Source organism: Neophocaena asiaeorientalis, unplaced genomic scaffold (assembly GCF_003031525.2).
Source record: "Neophocaena asiaeorientalis asiaeorientalis breed wild unplaced genomic scaffold, Neophocaena_asiaeorientalis_V1.1 scaffold828, whole genome shotgun sequence".
NCBI lineage: Eukaryota > Metazoa > Chordata > Mammalia > Artiodactyla > Phocoenidae > Neophocaena > Neophocaena asiaeorientalis.
The window spans coordinates 923,851-930,177 of NW_020175443.1; positions in this window are offsets into that span (position 1 = coordinate 923,851).

Sequence of the window (6,327 nt, forward strand, 5' to 3'; positions counted from 1 at the left end):
TGAATTTAAATGAGCCAGAAAATCCCTGCTAATTCTCTTCCCTTGCTGGGTCCTATCTGCTTCATACTTAGCAAAGGAGAAACCCAGCCTGTGTCATGCATGATTATGCCCTGCTGTTTGCTCTCTTCCCCTAGAACATTAAACACCCTGAGCAGAGGGGGAAGAAGAGGTAATCTCAGGATGCCTGGCTGCCAGACGGGTGTTTGGGGCAGGCTCTCTGCTCTGGTGGGAAATGGGAGGAAGTTGAAAGGTTAAGAAAAAAAAAAAAGAAAAAAGAAAAGACTGATGGGGCTTTTACATAAAAGGAACAAGGGAGTCTCTGTTTGCTTCAACCTTTGCAAAAACCATTGGCTTTTGAGCTGAAAGACCTGGGTGCTTGATTTACTTGTTTACAGAGTGCCTTTGGGCAAGACTTTCCTCTCTCTGGGTCTCAGTTTCCCCAGCTGGCAAGGGAGGGTCTGGATGGCTTGAGCTCCCCACAGCCTCAGGGATCTGGAGGGTGCTGATTCGGCCGTGTTACATGGAGAGAGGAGTGTAGGCAGCACAGTGGTTAACCATGCGGACCCCACCTCCCGCTCCCACTGGCTAGGGCTCTGGGCAAGTTCCTCACCTCTCAGAGCCTCATCTGCATTATGGGGTGGATCGTCTGGCCCTTCCTCATTGGGTTGCTGGGAACTAAAGCTCCTAGCAGTATTGTCACGGAACCAGCACTTAATAAGAGTCAACTATTATTGGGACTGCTGTCCCTGAGATGGTCCCTAACCCTGGTCTTGGTGTCCCTTGACCAGAGTTCCCTGCTTGGGACCTGGTTAGTGGGGGCAGGGCATCCCTGGCAGCACTTGGAAACTCTGGGCAGAAGGGAGGAGGAGCTATTTTCAGTGGATTCTGGTTCTATTTGTGGCTGCGAGTTGGCCCAGGCTGCAGGGAAGCTTTGGGTAGAGCAAGCTGGGCACTGAGAGGGGTGTGTCGTCTTACATCAGAGATGGTAGAGAGAGGGGGAAGGGGGACGGAAAGGAGAAAGAGGGAAGGTACCGCTCCTCTCCTATGGTTCTCGCTCCCCTCCATCCCTTTCTATCCTCTCCTTGCCAATTTCATCTCCTCTGCTTTCTCTGGGGGAATTTAGAGGGGGCAACTGGCCTTTCAAGGTGGATTTAGTTAGCAACATGAAGCGATCCATCAATCTGGTTGACACAGTGTTCCCAAAAAACAGCACTGATTTTCTTAGGCTGAAGTGGGATTCGTATCCCCAGCAGAACTGTGCAGTATTTACTAAAGCGTGAGTGGTGTCTAAACCACCAAACATCTAAATTATTTATCAGAGTGTAGAGGAAGCACTCTCATTTCCCCACTGGACCCTGGGGTGGTACCTGTTGAACCCCTCGTCCCCAGCTTCTTAACCTCTCTGGGCCTCAGTTCCCTCATTTATGAAATCAGTGTGGGGGTTGGGTGGGGAGTGGGGAGGTCTTGGCAGAGAGACATATTTGGAGCTCTTGAGTCCTTTCCAGCTGCAATTCTGTGATTCTCTGATGCAATAATCAAACAAGGTGAAACTGAATCCTTTAATCAGAGCATGGTTGGTAGGACTGGCAGGCTGCAGAGAGAGGATGACATCCTACTCTGTGATTTTCTGGATGAGAAAACTGAGGCCTGGAAGGTGGGGTCAGTTTAGGCAGTGGGTCAGTGGTTCAGCTGGGTCACGAATCCAGGCCTCCTACCTCCTATTGCAGCAGGTCTTCCCTGACACTGGACTGCTGGGTGCCTCTCCCTGGCAGGAGGACAGGAAGCACATCTGTACACAGGCTAACTTATTTAATCACCACAGTAATTCATTTTCCATATGAAGTCACCCATATAGTAAGGTTTGGTGGCAGGTCTGCCGATTAAAAAACTCCATCACTATTTCAGTGTTTCCCAAAGACCAGTCATTTGAGTACTATCCTCATGAATTTTTGACATAATCAGCTTTGTACTAATATTTATATCACATTTTTCTTTAAATCAATTCCTCACTTTACATAAATAAATGTAGTCTCATACTAAGCAACGATATCTGTGATACTGAGTTTGATCTGTTATATTTTTCCAAATATATATTAAACATAACTATTTAAATTAAAAAATCTATGTGCTGACTAAAAATGTCTTTGCAGTTGAGTAACTCCAATGAATATGGCAGTGGTTCTCAAACTTGTTGGTTTCTTTAAAATTATTGATAAATAATAATAAAGAAAGGGACTTCCCTGGTGGTCCAGTGGTTAAGACTCCGAGCTTCCACTGTAGGGGGTGCGGGTTCAATCCCTGGTCAGGGAACTAGGATCCCTACAAGCCGTGCTGCACGGCCAATAAAATAAAATAAAATAAAATAAATAAAATTATTGAGGACCCTGAAGAACTTTTGTTATGTAGGGTATGTCAATTGATATTTACCTTGTTAAGAATTAAAACTGACAAGATATTAAATTACTTATATTCATTAAAAGATAACATGGTTTAAAAATAATATTGTAAACCCATGACATGGTAATATAAATAACATATTTTTGTGAAAAATGACTCTATTTTCCAGAACAAAAAATTTAATGAGAAGAATGGCATTGGGGACTTCCCTGGTGGTGCAGTGGTTAAGAATCCGCCTGCCAGGACAGGAATAAAGACGCAGACATAGAGAATGGACTTGAGGACATGGGGAGGGGGAAGGGTAAGCTGAGACAAAGTGAGAGAGTGGCATGGACATATATACACTACTAAATGTAAAATAGATAGCTAGTGGGAAGCAGCCACATAGCACAGGGAGATCAGCTGGGTGCTTTGTGACCACCTAGAGGGGTGGGATAGGGAGGGTGGGAGGGAGATGCAAGAGCATGGGGATATGGAGATATATGTATACATAGAGTTGATTCACTTTGTTATACAGCAGCAACTAACACAACAATGTAAAGCAATTATACTGCAATAAAGATGTTAAAAAAAAAAAGAATCCACCTGCCAATGCAGGAGACATGGGTTTGAGCCCTGGTCTGGGAAGATCCCACATGCCATGGAGCAACTAAGCCCCTGCGCCACAACTACTGAAGCCTGAGCGCCTAGAGCCTGTGCTCCACAACGAGATGCCACCACAATGAGAAGCCCATGCACCGCAACAGAGTAGCCCCCACTCACGGCAACTAGAGAAAGCCTGCGCGCAGCAGCAAAGACCCAGCGCAGCCAAAAATAAATAAATAAATATATTAAAAAGAGAAAAAAAACGAATGGCATTGTTTTACACATTTGCAGGTCTTATTAAAGTTTGACTTAATACAGGAATTCTGCATTCTCCTTTCTGCTTCTGCTTTCATTCTGTCAGTTTTTTTCATTGAAATACATGAAGACAATCCAGCCTCATACAATTCAGATGGTTGTGGATATTCTTTTTTTGATACTACACTAAAACTTGAGAAGAGGTAGTTTCTTAAAGTTTAGTTGCATAAATTCATTTGAATGAATCTTTTGTACTCAGTTACACTAAACTCCATTGGTTTATCTTGCGCTTTGAATAGATCTTTTATTCATGCATGATTTGGTAACATCATGAATTGGTCATTTAGAAAATATTGGTTCATTGGGTTATGTGGCTCTTCCAAATGTAGCCATGGTTTATTATACAGTATCAATGTTTCACTTCTGTTAATATTACTACCCATCTAAGCAAACGAGGACACGCAAATAGTGATCTTATGTGCACACAGAAATTCCTCCTACATCCTATATGCTAGTTGAGGATTCCTTAGCCCAAGTTAAAAGGCAAATACGGTGATACTCTGTCTAAAAAGAGGTCAAAGTGATATGCCAAAAGTCTGCCTTCTCCCTTCATATTCCTGGGGAGTTGTGGGATTGGGTGAGTGGATGTTAACAGCATATTGGCTGAATATCTTCCTCGAGCCAACTCATTGGGAGCTATCCAGCCTATGGCTGGGCTGTCCTGGAGTCAGGTACTAGCTTCCACCCAATCAGAGACCACCAACTATGGAACCCTATCCTTCGCCCATTGCCTGAGCAGAGGCCTAGGTAGCAAAACGTGTGCCCCGAGGGGACTGAACTTGATGGGAACCTTATTTTACTGGGCAATAGGAGAAACAGGTGGGAAAACCTGTTCATCTGTTCTTTTGTACTTACTATTTCCTCTCTCATACTTTAAAGGCTATAATCATATAACAGTAAAAGGAAAGCTGGATAGCAAATTATAAATAAAGGTGCAGAGTTGAGGTGGGAGGGAAAGTCACCGTTAATATGTGGATCTGAAGGGCCAACAGCAGGCCACCACTGAGCTTCAGATTTAGCCCTGGGCTTTCTGGAAGCCAAGGTGAGAAGATACACAATCAGCTGCCTAACACTAATTATCAGAAAGGAAGTGCACCTGTATCTGTGAGCAACATAGTCAGAGAATATTGCCTGCTATATCAGTAAACAAAGGATGTTGTGGCCATCAAGCCATCAGCCACTGCAGCCACCTTCTTTACGGTGCTGCAGGGGATTCAGGGTGGAGAAAACAGGATACTGGCCCCAGTTCGTTAAGGTGCATATCAAAGAAATGATTTCAATGAGCCCAGACTCCTGCATCTTCCCATGCATAGTAAAGTGCTAAATTCATTAACTTGAGATGTCTGTTTTTTCTTTAATTAACGGTAATCTTTTGATGTTCTGACTACCTGTTTTTTTGGTGCAAAAATTCCTATATATTCTGGCTCCTCCCTTACCTCTTTGGAACAGTCCCCAGAGGTATCAGAGAGGCTGAGAATAAAACATATTCTCAACTTTTAGGTTGTGCAATTTTTTTTCAGCTGACAGAGTAGAGCAAAGCCTTTCCTAACTTTGAACTCTAATGTATTTTCTTACTTGGGATTTTATTTCAGGCAACGATGCCATAGAGTTGGCAATACAGCCTGGTGGGTGGGAGCATAGCTTTTGTTGTCAGTTGGGTTTGGGTTTGACATATATATATTTTTAAATAAATTTATTTATTTAATTTTTTGGTTGCATTGGGTCATTGTTGCTGCATGCGGGATTTTCTCTGATTGCAGCGAGCGGGGGTGGGGGGCTACTGTTCGTTGCAGTGTACGGGCTTCTCATTGCGGTGGCTTCTCTTGCTGCGGAGCACAGGCTCTAGGGCGTGGGCTCCAGTAGTTGTGCACGGGCTTAGTTGCTCTGCGGCATGTGGGATCTTCCTGGACCAGGGATCCAACCCATGTCCCCTGCATTGGCAGGTGGATTCTTAACCACTGTGCCACCAGGGGAGCCCCTGGGTTTGATTTTAAAAAAACTTTTAGTGCATCTTATCCTGGGCTGCAGTTTCTTCATCTGTAAAATGGTGATAATAACAGTATCTACTTATTCGAGCTGTGACGATTCAATTAGATGAGTTGTATAAATATTAGCTATTAGTTAATCAAGAAATTTCCCACTGCTTGTCATGAGCAGTTCTAGGTGCTGGGGGTAAAGTGATGAACCAAACAAAGAAGATCTTTATCTTCAAGTAGCTTTTACTTCAGAATGGGATAAAAAGACAACAAACACGAAAAACAGGTAAATAATTGCACAGAGTACTGTGGAAAAAGCGGTACAACAAATGCAAGGATAGATTTCATTTGACTGGTTCTCGCAGCCATTTTCCAGAAAAGTCAAAGGTATAACGTTAAAACGTAACTCTGATGAGGTGAATCTGTTAGGGCCTGAGGTTAATTCAGTTCTGGTGTGTAGAATTCTTCTACAGGCTATTGAGTGTGGGTTACAAGTTTGTTTTTTGCTTGTTTGAAAACTCACTTCTTCCAGCTGTGCTTTGGTGCAAGCAGTCTGAAATTGTATTGAGTAGAACCTTGAGCACACTATACTTAACTTGCATTACATTAAATTAGTTTTATCCTCAGCACAATTACAGGTGAAAGACACTACTATTGTTCTAGCGTTGTCTTGCCCAGGGATATAGAGCTAGGAAAAGATGCCTCCCAAAAATCTGTGGGACCACCTTTGGTTTTCTTCTTCGTCCATTACCCACCCGTTTCTCTCCTTCGCCAGCTGCGCTTCCCAGCCAGCCCCTCGCTCGCCCCGGGCGCTCGGCTGATCAGCAACCCGGCTCACCCCGGGGGCGTGGTAATCGGCCCAGACCGCGCCCCCTCCCCCGCGACGGCCCGCCCTCTTTTCCCCTGACCGCCGGCTGAGAGGCCGAGCGTGCGCGCGCGCCCCCGCTCGCGGCCCGGCTCTGTCTCGGGAGCGTGCTCTGTGTGGCCGCCGCCGCCATGTTGTTGTGGTTGTGAGAAGGCGGCGGCAGCGGCAGTGGCAGAGGAGCAGCCGGTC